This window comes from Coturnix japonica, chromosome 5, assembly GCF_054131305.1.
Source record: "Coturnix japonica strain WE chromosome 5, WE-NBRP24, whole genome shotgun sequence".
Classification (NCBI taxonomy): domain Eukaryota; kingdom Metazoa; phylum Chordata; class Aves; order Galliformes; family Phasianidae; genus Coturnix; species Coturnix japonica.
In genome coordinates this window covers 37,513,445-37,528,169 of record NC_140667.1, presented here as the reverse complement: position 1 = coordinate 37,528,169, position 14,725 = coordinate 37,513,445, and the positions used below count along the sequence as shown (strand labels likewise).

The 14,725-nt window shown below is 44.1% G+C and overlaps 1 protein-coding gene across 10 annotated transcripts in view; it reads left to right on the top strand.

Moving 5' to 3' along the window:
- The window catches only part of LOC107315106 (uncharacterized), a 149,059-nt gene that overhangs the window by 73,942 nt on the left and 60,392 nt on the right, over positions 1 to 14,725 (top strand). The window lies entirely within an intron of this gene.

Sequence of the window (14,725 nt, the reverse complement as noted above, 5' to 3'; positions counted from 1 at the left end):
GATTAGAGGGATTTATGGGCTTGCCTGCCTTGCCTCCCATCCCATCTCACCCTCTTTATATCTGTTAGTTAGTTAGTTGCCCATAGGCTACATGCCCAGGGCTCACACATACAAGATGAGAAGATCTCTGTGTTCTCTGTACTACCTTCAAGCCTTCTGTGTGGTGCTAGCTAGCTATCTTCTTTCCACTTTAAAACGATACTGACTCTGGTAGCTGGGAACAAGAGCAAATTGAAGAGAAAAACTTTGGATTTGGAGTACAATAATTTTTTGACACTTATACTGGCTGTGGCAGAAGGATATACCCGAGGCTTTTACTGCAGAGCATCTATGGCAGGAGCAGTTGCTGTCAACCCTTTTTTATTTGCTGCCTGTTCTCTGTACTGCCACCTTGCTTGTGAAGGCACTTTTTTCAAGAGTCAAGAGAGATTTGTGCCTCCTGTCCCAGTAGGGTGACACCAGAACGGGGCAAGGAACTGCCTCTTCGTTCCATAGATGGATCCTGCTTGGATGACAGGATGTTTACAGTATTATCACTATGAGAAAGGACTGTTCTCCTATCAAGAGATCTCCAGGCTGCACTAATGTTACCTGCCACACCAGTGTGTCTTGAAAACAAATATCTGTGAGGAAGGTTATCACAGAGCTATTTAACCCATCCCCTTATGTGACCGTTGTATCAAGATACCAATTAGGCCGTGCTGCTTGCTTGCCTAAACCTCACTTAAAAGAGAAAGGACCTGACAGGATTTAGGTGCTCTGGGAAAGAGGGAAATGGTTGTATTTCAGAATGGATGCCTACGAGAAGTCTCTGGTGCACATTTTAGATGTGTTGTTTTTCCCTGACACTAACATTAGTGAAAGGAAATGGACTTAATATTTGAAGAGCCTAAAGCATTCAGTGCTCTTCTGTTGTATTTAGTCTCTATTTCCCAATTACTAATTAGCTGACATTTAGTTTGCCAAATAGTACTGTACACTTTAACTGTGGTAAATTTGATTAAAGGAACACATTTGACCCCCCCACTGAAAAGAAAGTGGGGTTTATGTATGTTACAAGGAGGGACGTGGTTCCCTCACACATGCAGCAAAACATCTGATTACAAACAGCTTAGACAGAAGAACAGCAAGGTACAGGGAGACACATGAATTTTGGAGCTAATAGTCTTTGTTTTATTGTTTTTTGGTTTTTTTTCCACTAAACTTTCACTGGAAGTTGACTGTCATTTCTTACTTCTGTGACATGACTCAGGCTTCACACTGACCTTCCTGGAGAGTAAGAGCATTCAGCTCTGCTCTGAAGAGTGGTCGGTCAACTTATTATTAATAGGGAGGGCTGGGATGTCTCAGATCACGGGGGGGGGGGGGGGGTTGAAGGAAGGAAAATACATTTTTGAAGTCTACCTTTGAAAATGTTAGAGCCTTGTTAACAGTTCTGTTAAGTTAGCCTGACTGACTCTGAAATGAAAAAAAAGAAAGCATGTGATCTTGTGCTTTAGTTCTATTGAGGCAACAGGACCACGAAGAAGGATATAGGATGCTGTTCCTGCATTGACAACCAAATGGGTCTGAACTGACTTCTTGGAACACACAGGGAGGCAAGAGAAACAGTTGTGTTGTGCCTGTTGCATTAGCTGGAGCTAGGCGGAATTTAAACAGTGAAGCTTTTCTTGCTTACAGGGCACAAGAAATTAGAATGGCATGATTTTCTGGAGCCTGGTTGAGTTTGTATTCACAGCAGATGATGGCAGCCTTATAAAATCTGAGCACACTAGGGCTGGAGTCATTAGGCTTTAAGTACTCATGCTTTACTCAGAGAGTTTCAGCAATCATTTCATTTATGGAAGCGCAGTAAAAATAGATAAGCATTTACATTGCAGTATGCTCACATATATACGTACAGGCATCGCTGGCCAAATGTTTTCAACAGAAACGATTCATTTTGTTTATCAGAGCCCAGCTGCACTGACCTTAAGGAGTCCATCTCTTTCTTCTGCAGGAAGAGACTCCAGGGCTCATCAGAATAGGCTTTCAGCTCCTGCTTAGAAATGATCTTGAGCCTGTGTAGCATCCAGGGAAAGCTGCTGGTGTTTCCAGGTGCTCAGTATCACTCTGAACTGGAGCTTAGATAGATTTTGGACTAGCCTGGCTTTATTTATGTGCTTATTAATGAGATGTCCTGGGAGGGGTTTCTTCATTTTTCACAGGGGTGTGCCTGGGTTTTTATAATAAGATGCATCATATAAATTAACTCGTAAACTTTATTGTGGTCACTTCAAATGCACTCTGTGATTCACAATACAAAAATGTGGTGCTTTGGCTTACCAAGACGCTGCCTAATTCAGCTTGCTTTCTTGAGTCTTTCCTGCTGTGCTAGGGCATTTCTCAGGCCACCTACCAAGGTACATTTATATTGTTATTAAACACCTCCATCCCTAAGTGATGGAAATCTATCTTCTTTAATTCCAGGCCCTGGTATTTCTGCAGAAATGCTTTTTCATAGTAGTTCAGAAAAAGGAAAGGTGAAATTTAAAAAGATGGAGAAGTACAGAAAGCCTGGTTATGCTGCTGAGACTCCATATAATGAGTAAGAAATTACAAAGCTGTAATAAGGAGACCACTGCATATCACCATTTCTCCTCCAAACAAGGGGACAGAATTACCTGTGTGCCATCAACCATCAGCAGGCAATGGGGATTTCTTTATTGCGAATTCAGAAAATCATTTAATAAGGTATGTTATGGTGATTAGTGGAGGAATCATAAGGGTGACTGAAGTGGGCAAAGCAGCAGGTAGTGCTGAAAGGAGGCTTTTCCAGGACTGATTTGTCTTAACTGTTTATGACATTGGCTGAATGATCAATATGATGTTGATGGAAAAACTGAAGCTGGGAGGCATGTTCAGTTTTGAGATGCTTCCACTGGACAAGAAGAACTACTGTGCAATTGCCTGTTGCAACTGCTACTGAAATGGCACACACAATTCTGGTCACCAGCATCCCAAAAGGACAGGCAGGATCTGGAACAGAGCACCAGAGTACTAAGGTGGCCAGTGATGTGGGAAGCCTGTTTTACAAGATTTAAGAGCTTTGGTAGTTCAGTCAGGCAAAATGAGGAAAGAAGGGCTATGATTTCTGTCTATAAATACATCAAACCACGAAACCCTCAAGAGAAAGAACAGCTATTTAAACTTAAGGACAATGTTGGCACAAGAACAAATGGGTATAAACTGTCTGAGAATAAATTAGTCTGGAAATTAAATGAAGGTTTCTAAGCATCAGAGAGGTGAGATTCTGGAACATCCTTCCAAGGGGAAATAAACATGAGTTTTAAGAATGAGTTTTAAGATGGGACATGGTCTTTCATGGAAGAGCTCCTGTGCTGGTAGCAGAAGAGATGGGACTGTATGACCAGGAAGTCTCTTTCAATCTGTGCATCCTCCCTGCCCTCACCCTAGGCCAAGCCCCTTCTCTTTTTCAGTACTCTGAGCTCCATCTGCATTTGCTCAGAAAGTACCATGGACCCCTTATCAGAATTCTGCATTGCAATAGATTGTTTTTAATCCTCCCCATATCTCCCTTATTTTATTTTTTTTTCCGTGCCGAGCTTGCTGGGCTGTAATGTTTCTCTTCATGTAATCCATCACAGACACAATGTCGCTTGTGCAAATTAAAATGCACCTCGGAATAATAAAAAAGGGGCTTTTTTTTTCCTTCCCAGCAGCAGTTCCTCAACACAAACCATTTGTCTCTGGGCAGGAATTCAAGAATGTTAACCCTGTATGTGCTCCTGCGGGGTGCACAGCACCTCCTGTAGGAACAGCCCTTGCTAGAGATGTGCAGTGCAGCAGGCTGCCTTGTGGTGAGGACCTTGCGTATAGCTGGAACTGTAACCCAGTTCTTTGCTCATTGGCACATGGATGATAAGGTCCAGCACAACAAGATAAAGGTCCTCCATGTCTGAACAAAGAGGCACAACCTAGAAAAACTACATAGCAAATTGTAGTGCTCCACAGAACTCAGACAAATGATCTAAGCTGAGCTTTGTACATCGGGATCTTTAGAAGGAATCACTGGGAACCAAGTGATAAAAGGGTCACTAGGCAAGGCCAATCTGCTGCATGTTTCTGGAGGCTGTAGTTGGTCTGGGTGTGCACTGCTAATTTGTGATTTATAAACAAAGTTACAATAAATCCTTCCTGAATGAATTCCATCCTAGCCCAGGCAGTGTGTAAAAGGTTAAATCAAGGACAGGATTTTATTTCTTGCTTCTTTCATTTGGAGGGAGGGTGTGAATTTCTCCTCAGTGGCATATAAATTCTATGAAGTTAAATATGCATTTTAAAAACTAATTTCATATGACAAGAAAGGTCCAGGATTGCACTAAGGAGTAGGCAGGTACTTGAGGATCTGAGTGTTTGGCCATAGAGAGTTCCCAGTGAGTTACCTCTTCCTCTAGCACGACCAGTATCTAATTCTCCGGATCCTCTCTTGCATCCCCTTTGCAGCTGAGGTGTTTGCTAAAGCTCATCAGTGTGTGAGCTAACGGCAGCATTAGTGTGGTGACACTTTGATGGCTTTCCAAATCAGGCACAGGGCTTGAATCACCCACTTTGACTTGAGGAAGAAGAAATGGTGCTGCCTTTTTTTCAGTGTCATTGTCTTCCTTTATCTCCTTCTCATAATGCAAATCTTCTCATAATTCAAAGACCCACCAATTTGCTGGTAAACTTTCTGTTTCCAGCAGATCCAAACAGATTCACTGAAGTTTCATTTCCAAACAAAATGAGGCTTGTGATCACACTACTTTTCTGTGACTGTCCTTCTGTCTATCGTCTTTCACTCATTCCCCATGTTATGGAAGAATCTGGTTTTGCATCTGTTGTTCCAAATGACTTAACTGAAAGAGATTCAGGACTCTTAAATATGCGAGGTCCCTGTTTCAGATTTCAGGATTCTGTGGCCATGCTTAGTTCTACCAGGTGTGTTAAGTTGTATGTACCTTTCTATTGCCTTCATACTGCTTAGGTTTCTGTGTCTCTGGACACTTGTGAGGGGAAAGCAGCCAGCAATCCTCAGAGCCACAAATTGAAGATAAGGCCAAGCTGGACCTTCTTGCTTTTCCTGAACCCTAACAGAATTATCTTCAGTTGGATGAGGCATATGTCTAATTCCTGGACAGTCTAGTGGCGTGTAGTTCTGTTGATGAAAGTTTTAGCTCATCTTGGTCGAGAGCATCTGCAGAATAAGGAGTTTGTAAGCAGTACAGAGATTGGAGAGTCGTGAAAGCCTCTGTTTGAATCCTTGCTGTATCTGACTTTGGAAGGTCGCTTTCCTTACAGTGTCTCATTTTTCCCAGTTGCAGTCTATAACAGTGACAGCCATCTGCATCTCTTGCCATTAGTGGAGGGAGATGTGGATGTCAGGGGAACTGCTAAGTGTTGCTACTGTTCTGTTAAAGGAAACTGAGTTTAGCAGCAATGACTCTCCAGCACCTCCTAATACTGATCTATCAGGCCGATAGTGCTTGAAAGTCCAACTTGGCTACAAGTGTGTTGTCCCTACGTATGATTTTTTTTTTTTTCTGTTTGACTCTGTGTGAGAATAGAACCAGCTGTGAACATAGAAGGTGAGAGGGAGCTGGTAAAAGCAAACCCAAGCATAAGCAGCCCTCCCTGTCCCATTCTTGATTCTGCCCTGTCATTTAACTTTTTGTCACTGCCAAGTTTTGGTTTACAACAAAGGCAGGAGGGCAGCTGCACTGAGAAAAATGATGATTCATTGACCCTACTCCTCACCAAGCCTGACAGAGGTGATGATTGCTTTTATGTCCCTGCCTCCAGCAGCTACTGCTGTTGTCCTGGTGACCTCCTTTGTTGAAGATGTGGTGATGCCCAGGAGGGGATTGTTTTTCTCATCTATGAATGGCAAAGTTCTCCTCGGAGCCTGAATCTGATGGAGTACTGTGTATTACAATTAGTACAGTATTGGGTACTGTGGCTATCTTCTTCAGGACTCCTCTCCTTTCTGTGTTGTGGCTCTTTTCTGTGGCCCAGTAGTGAGAAGCCCATGATCTTCAATCTGCATCCTCTTATAGTTCTGCACTGGCATGGCCCTGCCTATTGAATTCAACACACTGTGGAGTAGCTAAAGCTCTAAGCTAAATGGAAAGAAACAGCCACCCCTTTGTTCAGTGCCCTCTTCTTTAGGAACCCAGGGAAGATGAATTGGTGTGTTGACTCAGAGCAGTAGTATCTTGATAGTTGTGTGCTTCTCTGGAAAACAGCCACAGTCCCCATGCCCACATCTTGTTATGTCCTGGCTTCATTGCTCTGACAGCATGAAGGATGTTTGGTTTTGTTCCTAATGCTGCTGTCATTTCTCATCCTCTTGTAAAGCCAGAACCCACTGCTCACCCACCCTCCATCTGTCCCAGGTTTTCTTCTCCCCTCGTATTCCAAAATTGTTGTATTCCAGAAATAAACCACTGGGTACTAGAGAAGCAGCAGCATCCTTTCTGCTCAGTGAAAATATTGCTGTGACCAATGGTGATGGTCTGACCAGTTTTTAGCCCTTGGGCTTTGGAGGAGCAGCTCCAGTCACAGAATGAGGATCTGATAGTAAGCTAACCTGATACAGTTGATAATTCCACAGAGATGATATCTGGGCATGAATCTGGGAAACTTACGCAGCTGGTGCCAGCAGATGTTCAGCATTCAAGTGCTAGAGAAGGAAATAGTTCTATGATCCTATGAGAGAGGGATGCAGTGTGCAGACTACCCATTCTTCAGACAGTGTAAGTCTCTTAAAACTACCTGGGTTGTAGCGTGCCTGGATGTATGCAGGCACTGTGGAATATGTGGGGGATAGAACATGACTGAAAGAGTATCCAGCCTTATTCTATCTTGTATCTGTGACCCAGAATGATCCGCAAGCAGCTCTCAAAGTTCAGCTGAAATAACTCAGCGACAAGCAGAAACTTCTGTTGGGACTGGAGATGATGGGACAGGAAAACAAACTTAGCCTTCATTCACCTTGTCTGCTCTGGCAATGATTTCTTATAGTAGCAATCTGAAGCTGGCAAAATTGTAGTTTGGAGCTGGATGTATGCAGTGCACTCCTGCCATTTGTGGCATAAACATGAACTGTGCCTAAGGGATTTTTCTTCTGCCTTGCTTCAGCAGTAATGATGAGTCTCATTTCTTGAAGCTTAAAAACATGACACTGTGTTTCTAGAAATATTGTGTATGCCCTGTATGGGATTCCTTGGAAAGACGGCCTGTAATGATGACTGCTTACAGAAGGGCCACCTTTGCTCTTGCTAAGCTTGGAAATGTTTTGATAGGTACAGGTCTCCACACAGAAGCCTGTTTTGGCATGATATCATACAGCAAGCAGAACGATCTCACTCCACAGGCAGGAATTTTCCTATGCATCTGTTGGAGCTGTCAGCATTTGACTCTTACTGTCCTTATTTATAGACCAATATAGGCATTCTGAGCGCTTCACAGATACTTAAAAGAGAGGATTTCCACTCTGCAAGGAGCTGTCAGTAACTCAGATGTACAAGAGTCATGGGGCAATAATTCAGGTTCTGAGGAGGGCAGAAATGGTGGAAACAGAGCTCAGGACAGAAGTCTTTGCAATAGAAGGCTGTGTGAAGAGGGAAGCCCAGTTAGCAACCATCTGGTGCAAGAAGCAGGTGTGGGTGGTGGGGTCAAGGCAACGATGAGAGAAGCTAAGAGAAGGTGATGAGGTAGTAGGTTAAGGGTTGAGGAAGAGAAGGGGGATGTGCAGGCAGTAAGGCCCTATTACAGTGGATGGCTCAAAAGCAGTTCAGCTATCAGGGCCCTGTCCTTTTTCTTTTCCCTGTACTGAGAAAATAGAGAACATCTGCACCCACCCCCTTTACCTACTTCTCTGTCTGCTTAGAAAGGGAGGGAATGATGCTAATGACTATCATTAGCAGTACTTCCAGTTCGTCTGTCAGGAAGCACCAAGGGCTGCATTTGCCAGAGAAATTCCTTGTATATGGAACTATTTACTCAAGCCAGGGCCTTGTGTTCAGTACCCAGAGAGATCCCCAGCTCCCAGAGGTCGGGCAGTCTAGCACTGGGCCTCATGCTGTCACTAGGCTGGGCTACAGGCATTGCAGGGCTGCTGCCATCTGCCTCGCAGAGCTGGCACAGGAGTTGTGTGATGTTTTTACCTTGATGGCTCTCAGGGCCTGTTTGTGATACGTCTGTCTACTCCTCCAAGCAAATCCTTGCAGTATTTCTCTTCAAAACTCTAGTTTCTGTAGTCTGAGTGCAGAATTCAATGTATAGGTGGATCTAAGCTTAGCAGCAGGGCTGGCTGCTCTTCTTATATATCTGCATCCATGTGCCCTCTGTGAAGGGAAATAAAGACTGCAAGTCAGCAGTGTCTCCTGTCCGAGTCAGTGTGTGCTGTCTGTGCTGACTGCTGACCTCCCTCTTTTTCTTTTTCTTTTCTCTTTTCTTTTTTCTTTTTTTTTCTGGTCTGTGGCCATAGGCAATGATTGCAAGAGAGAAAGACATCACTGTCCCCCCCTTCCTCACCTCTCACTTTGTGCCCTGGTCAGACTAAGCACTCCTGCTGCCTTTTATTAATCTTCTCCTGGGACGGTGTTATCAGCAGCCCATCAGCGTTCAACATGCCCTCAGTCACCGGCGTTAACTCGTTTAGGGCAGCGAGGAGTGACTTACAGGGAAGCTCTTCTTCACAGGCACTATTTGCATACAGTGATTGATGCTGATACCTCCTCTAAACACATCCACATTTTGCATTTTAAACAAAGCAATTGCCGCAGAACTGTTCCCTGTCACTCAGTGGGATTTCCAGCGCCAACATAGGGCATAGCTTCCCTTTCATTAAATGGCCTTACTCTTGCCCCAGAGGGAGTCTCAGAGAGGATGAAGGGAAGGTCACTGACTCCACCTTTGCTAGAGAAGGGAAGAAATGAAAGCCTCTCATGTGTCTTGGCTTGTGAACTTGCTTGTGGACAGTTCTGTGTTGTGTGGCAGTGTCACAGTCACATCAGGAAGGTCAGGTTTACACCTAGGCTAGAACCTGGGCAGTACAGCATAGATGTAGGTGTATATGTACACAGAAATATACTTTCCTTGCCCAATTGTCAAGAGAAGCAAAGGTGTCACATTTTCTGCTGTGGATTTTATTGATAGGCACGTCCAAATGAAGTTCTGGTTTGGTGTGGTGTCCTGAGCTGTGTCTTCTAAGGAGTGGGTGAGCTGAACTTATGCTTGAAGGCAAAAGGAACAAAATAACTGTATCTGTGCTGACAGGGCTGGTATATAACAAGGGAATGCAGCTTGCTTTGTGAAGAACACTATTGTTGTTTGCTTTTGTTTTTTTTCTTTTATATGCAGTTTCCCCTCCCTTTCAAAACAAAAGGGAATTTGCCCAGAAAGTAACCCACTTTGAACGGCTGCAGAGACTTATCTGGGATTTAGGCTGCAGAGTTCCTTGAGGCCAGCGCTTCCCATTTGTCTGTGGAGTGCAGGGATCACTGTGGAGGAAGGATATTAAAAGCCACTTACGTAGCTCATACAGAGGTCTCAGAAAGAGCATCTCCTAGAGGCTGCCAGTGCTCTTTGCTCTGCAAGTGCTTCTGTTTTGCTCCTGGTTAGAGCTCTGCACTTTCAATGGAACTCATAGAAATCTGTTGGTGCAGTGCTCCAGTGAGATCTAGAATTGCTTAGAGGAAATACCAATTTTCACCCATTCTGTCATTACTTTCTCATCCTGTGCTCATCTCAGAGGACTTGCAGTGTGCTGCTGGTTGCCCATTTTGAGTCTGAAAACTTCCTAGTTTTACAAAGGCAGACACTTCATTAGTGGGCACACACCATCTGGCTCCATTGATATGGGAGCTCTGTAGGGAAGGTGGCCTTTCATCTCATGCCACACCATATGAATTTTACAAAGGTGACAAGTTCAGCTTTGCACAAATAACATATTGCCCACATCTCGCACTGTTTAGTATTGTGTTCAGATGGTCTGAGTGCTCAGCAATGTGGGCTGGGGAAAATGGCTGCAAACTTCTTTGTCCTTTGAATGACAGCTTGCTTCCAGAGGTGATTACAGCTGTTTGGTGCTCCCAGCCCCTTGGGGATTTGTAAGGCATCAGGTGTGTGGCAACTCAGAGGGAAGCATAGGGATGCTCCAGATCCAGGCCATAAAGGCCGTAAGATTTATAAGTCCTAATATCCATTCGGACTTGGGACTGAAGTGAAAAAGAAGCACTGTAATGACCCTTCAAGGGGTGTTTTAATTTTTCAGGAGTCCAAACAGGAAAACTTAGACCTAAAGAGCCTGAGTAAAAGTGAATTGTATTGCCATCATGTGGATGTGTGGAAGTTAATCTCTAGTCCCAGAAAATCTGGAGCTCTGGTTTCTTAGCTGGAAAAGAAAACAAACTCATGATAGTTGTGAAAGTTTTTAAGTTAGAATGTTAAGCATAATCCATTCAAGTAATAGAGTGATTTGAGTGTTTTCCATTGTTAGTGGTTGCTTCTCTCTTTATTGAACAGGAGCTTGTTGGCCTCCCATTCGTGTTCTGCACTCTCTCTGATGCAAAGCCTGGTGCTGAAGACAGGGTGAAAGTGTTCTTGTCTATGTCGTGGTTTCCTGCCAGCCAGATAAAGAAGCAATAAAGCCAGCTATGCCAACCAGTTAGGCAGCAAACTATGTCATGTTTTCTCTACTCTGTCCTATTTCTCTCACTTTTTTCTCCTTGGAAGTGGCAAAATACGTGTGAGCATGGAGGCAGCAGCCTTTCTAGTCATGAGAAGCCCCCCAGCAGAAATAAGCAGGTACCGATTTTGTGAGCTGGCAAGGAAATAATGTTATGGCCAAGTCTGCCCCTTCTCATTGAGAGGTGCTGGCTGGGGATGGCAAAGGGAGCAGACTAACAAGGAAGGGATGATTTTTCTAACCTGCTTACCTGCAGTAAAGCATAAAGCTAACTGCACAGAGTTTTGAATCCTCAGCCAAATCTGAAGCAGAGGGATCCTGCGGCACTGAATGCTGAATGCTCTTTTTGTGTTATAATTATATCAGACCTTTCCTCTCCTTGTCATATCGGAGGTACGGCATGTTTCTGACTTGCTGGGTAGCCACCATGGATGCTCATGAAAGAGATTATGTCACTTCTCACTTGTGGTGGAGATGTCAGCAGGACATTGTCCTGAAGGACACCTAGCCAGCTCTGCTCACCTTGTTATTGTCCCAGCCCATGCCAGCCCTTCTCTCTTGATATAGCACAGCTGAAGTTCTACTACCTGTAGACATAGCAGCCCAGACAATTTCTGTTACAGTTGTTTTTGACTCACTTCACCTTTGAGAGGAGCAGTGCTTATCTGTCAGGTGACCTATTTCTGCTGTGGAGAGTGCAGGGTCAGGCTTGGTGAAAAGGGCATTTAGTGTGATTGCCCATGTAAGGATAAAAGTCACCAGCAGAGCAGAAAACCTTGTACCAAAGAGGTGACGGCATTTGTGCTCAGCATGGTATTTCACTGACAGCTTGTGGTAATTTCTTTATTCCTTGTATTCGGATAAATAACATATATGGCAGGCAGGCTCCACAGGTATCCTGTGCTATCTTAGTGTGTGAGAATATCAGGAGAGCTGATAAGATAAAATCAGGAGCACATTTCAGGACACACAGCAATGACCAGCTCCAGAATGGATCATTAACACCACCTTCTGTGGGCGTGTTCTGTGAGAAAAGCAAGACAAGAAATCAAAGTGTTCTCAAATCCTTGTCTAAGCTGGTTCAGGTTGAATGTATCAGTATTTTGAGAAGTCCCAGGCAACACTTCTCTGAGGTTTCAGCCACTTTTCAGGATACGCTTTTCTACAGGCAGCAAGTCCTGTGGATGAAGAAGTGAGCTAAGGTTGAGGATAGCGCTATCATAGGATGCTTGTGCTAATACAGCTCCCTTAGGACACTGCTGAATGGTCAAATGAAAAAGCAGTGGGGAAAATAAGTGATAGTCCCAGGCTTGGTGACTTGGTGACAGGGCTTCACTCGATGCAGTAATATCTGATGGAACTGTACTTCCTTCTTAAGACTGACCCGAAGCATTTGTTGGTTTGTAGTAACATTAACCACTGGCAAAAAGGTATAAACAAGGGTTTGGTTCAAATGTGTGTGAGTCTGATGATGTAAATGGTAACAGAAAATTACTTGCTTTTAATGTTGGAATAGAAAAGAATTTACAATACCAGAAATGTAATTATTGAAAGTGATTAAAACTTTGGTTTCTGTTAGATTCTTTTCCTCCCAAATCCAACACTCTTCACTCCAGAGAGATTATCCATAACTTAGGTACTGCACTTGTCTTAATTGGCATATGGAGTAAAAACAGGATTTATCTGCTTTGTTCTAACCCATCTAATAAAGGCAGCCTTGTTTTGTGTTTGATTCTTGCCAGTTTAGGCAAAGTGCTTTTAGTTGCTCTATCATGGCTTTTTCTTATCTGATCACTGTTCTGCTCTTTATTATGCAATGACTGCAGCTACGTGGGGGACATGTCATAAAGCTAATTGAAAATGTGATGCCACTTTCAATCAGAACCAAATGGCTTGTAATGTCATTCACCAAATAACACACTCAGTGCTGAGCCTCTTGCTGGCACAGCTGATGTGTTTTATTTCAGAATGGCAGTAGTCGGGCATTCATGAACTTCCTTAGAAAGCTGGGATTTCTACACAGAAATCAAGTTTTATAGTGCAGGAGGAAGGAATAAATCTATTGAAAAATCTATTATTTGGTGCATCAAGGAATGCATTAAAGATCTTCTGTAAGGCCAAGGTGTCTTTTTAGTTCTTTTAGTTTGAGATGGAGGAAAAATCTCTGTTGGGGAAAAGGCCACACGCTCCTTGTTGTGATTAGGAAAATGGGGCTGGTGTCGGCTGATCTTGTTTGTGAGTTGTTTTGAAAGTAAATGTGAACTTCAGCAGTGCTGCGAATGAAAGCGGAGCTCAGAGATGCGGTGAGTGTGTGTTTGTGTGCGGATAGATACAGGAAGAGAGCTTTGTATGCATCTCGGATGGGGACAACGTTTGTACTTGCCTTTAAAGCATCTCGCCCAAGGCAGCCGCTTGCCTTTCTCGTTATCCCATTTTTCTAAATGGCTGCAGTGTGTGCTCAGTGAAGGGAAGGCTGGCAGCTGTCCTTCATCCCTGGAAAGAAATGACTGAGGGTGAAACTGGGAGAGACTTAGAAGAGTGTGGATGGTAGGGAAAAGCGACTGTGGGACTGTTTGTCGTGCCTTCTAATGCAAGCTGTAAGGGCATGAAATAAGAATAGCTGGTGGCATGCTCACAGCAGGCAGAGGAGCTATTTCTTTGAGCAGTGATCCATAGAACTCATTGCTGCTGCAGAGGCTGAATGCTTGTATCGCCTCGAAAAGTGGCTGGATAAATTCATGTAAGAAAAACCAGCTCGGGTTGTTAAATGCAGGGACTTCGTCTCTGTCTTCAGAAGACTCTGTAAGTGGCCAGGAGCTGTAGCTTTAGACCTCACTGCCCTGTTGTTTTGTTCTTTGGTCATCAGCTGCCATTTTTGGTGAGAGGGACGTGGCCTGATGGTGCCAGTGACGTGTCAGTGGTGGCTGTTGTCTGTCTCCTCAGTTTGTCTTACAAATGAAGCTTTGAGTATCTGGCCAGTTCTGGTCTTTCCTGTGACCTCACTCCTGCTTGTCATTATTTGGATGCTGCTACTCCCAGAGCTGAAGCTCTCTCTAGCCTTACCTAAGCCCTGTGGAACGAAGCCCACAAAAGACTGTAACCATGCTGGTCCTCTCAAAGCTGATTAGCACTTATGTGAAGAGACTTTCTGGCTGCAGTTCTTTTGGCTCTGAGTCATTGTTTTTGGCTTGCGTAGCCAGCAGTGTTTTGAACCAAGGCCGCTGTGTTTTGCTGGGCTATTTAAACTCAGCGCTTGTTTGTGACTTGCCATCCTCTGCCTTGTCCAGCCCCCCAGCACACTGCTCCATCTCAATTCCTGCTACCAGACAGAGATGGTGAGGTTTCTCCACAGTGTCCTTCAAATTGATAGTAATGGGAGAGACTGGCTTTGTAAAGAAACAGGCTCAAAGCACAAACTGACGCTTTTTGTTACTGGAAAGATGAATGCTGAAGTTTTCCGTACCTACCGTCTGCTCTCATTAACTGTGTGATACACTGGGTGGAAGGAGGAAAATGCTGGTTGTTTCCATTTGATTTTGGGTGCAGCCACAAGCAACTACCTCAAACGTGTTGTAACGTTTGGAGCTGAAGAACGTATTCCAGCAGTTAAACGTGCCTCTAACTTAGCGACAGAGAAATGTGTTTAAAGAACATGGTTTAAGGAAACCTTCCCTCCCTGCTTCTTGAAATAGAAGTGAGATTGCCCTCTGCAACACCTGACAACAATGACTTCAGCACTTACACCCACTTCATAAGCACTGGGCAGCTGCTGCAATGTTTGCAATACTCCTGATGTCACTGTTGGGTTTAAGCCAATGATGTATTTTCTGATTAGAGATTTTGTTTTTCGCTGGAACAACTTCAAGGCTTTTTCATCACTTGCTCATGTTTATTCCTTACGGCAGTGGAGAGAAAATGAGTGAGTGGCAGAGACCAATCTGTGCCAGATCCTGCCGGCACAGTGTCTGTCTCAGCAGCCCTCAGCCATGCTGA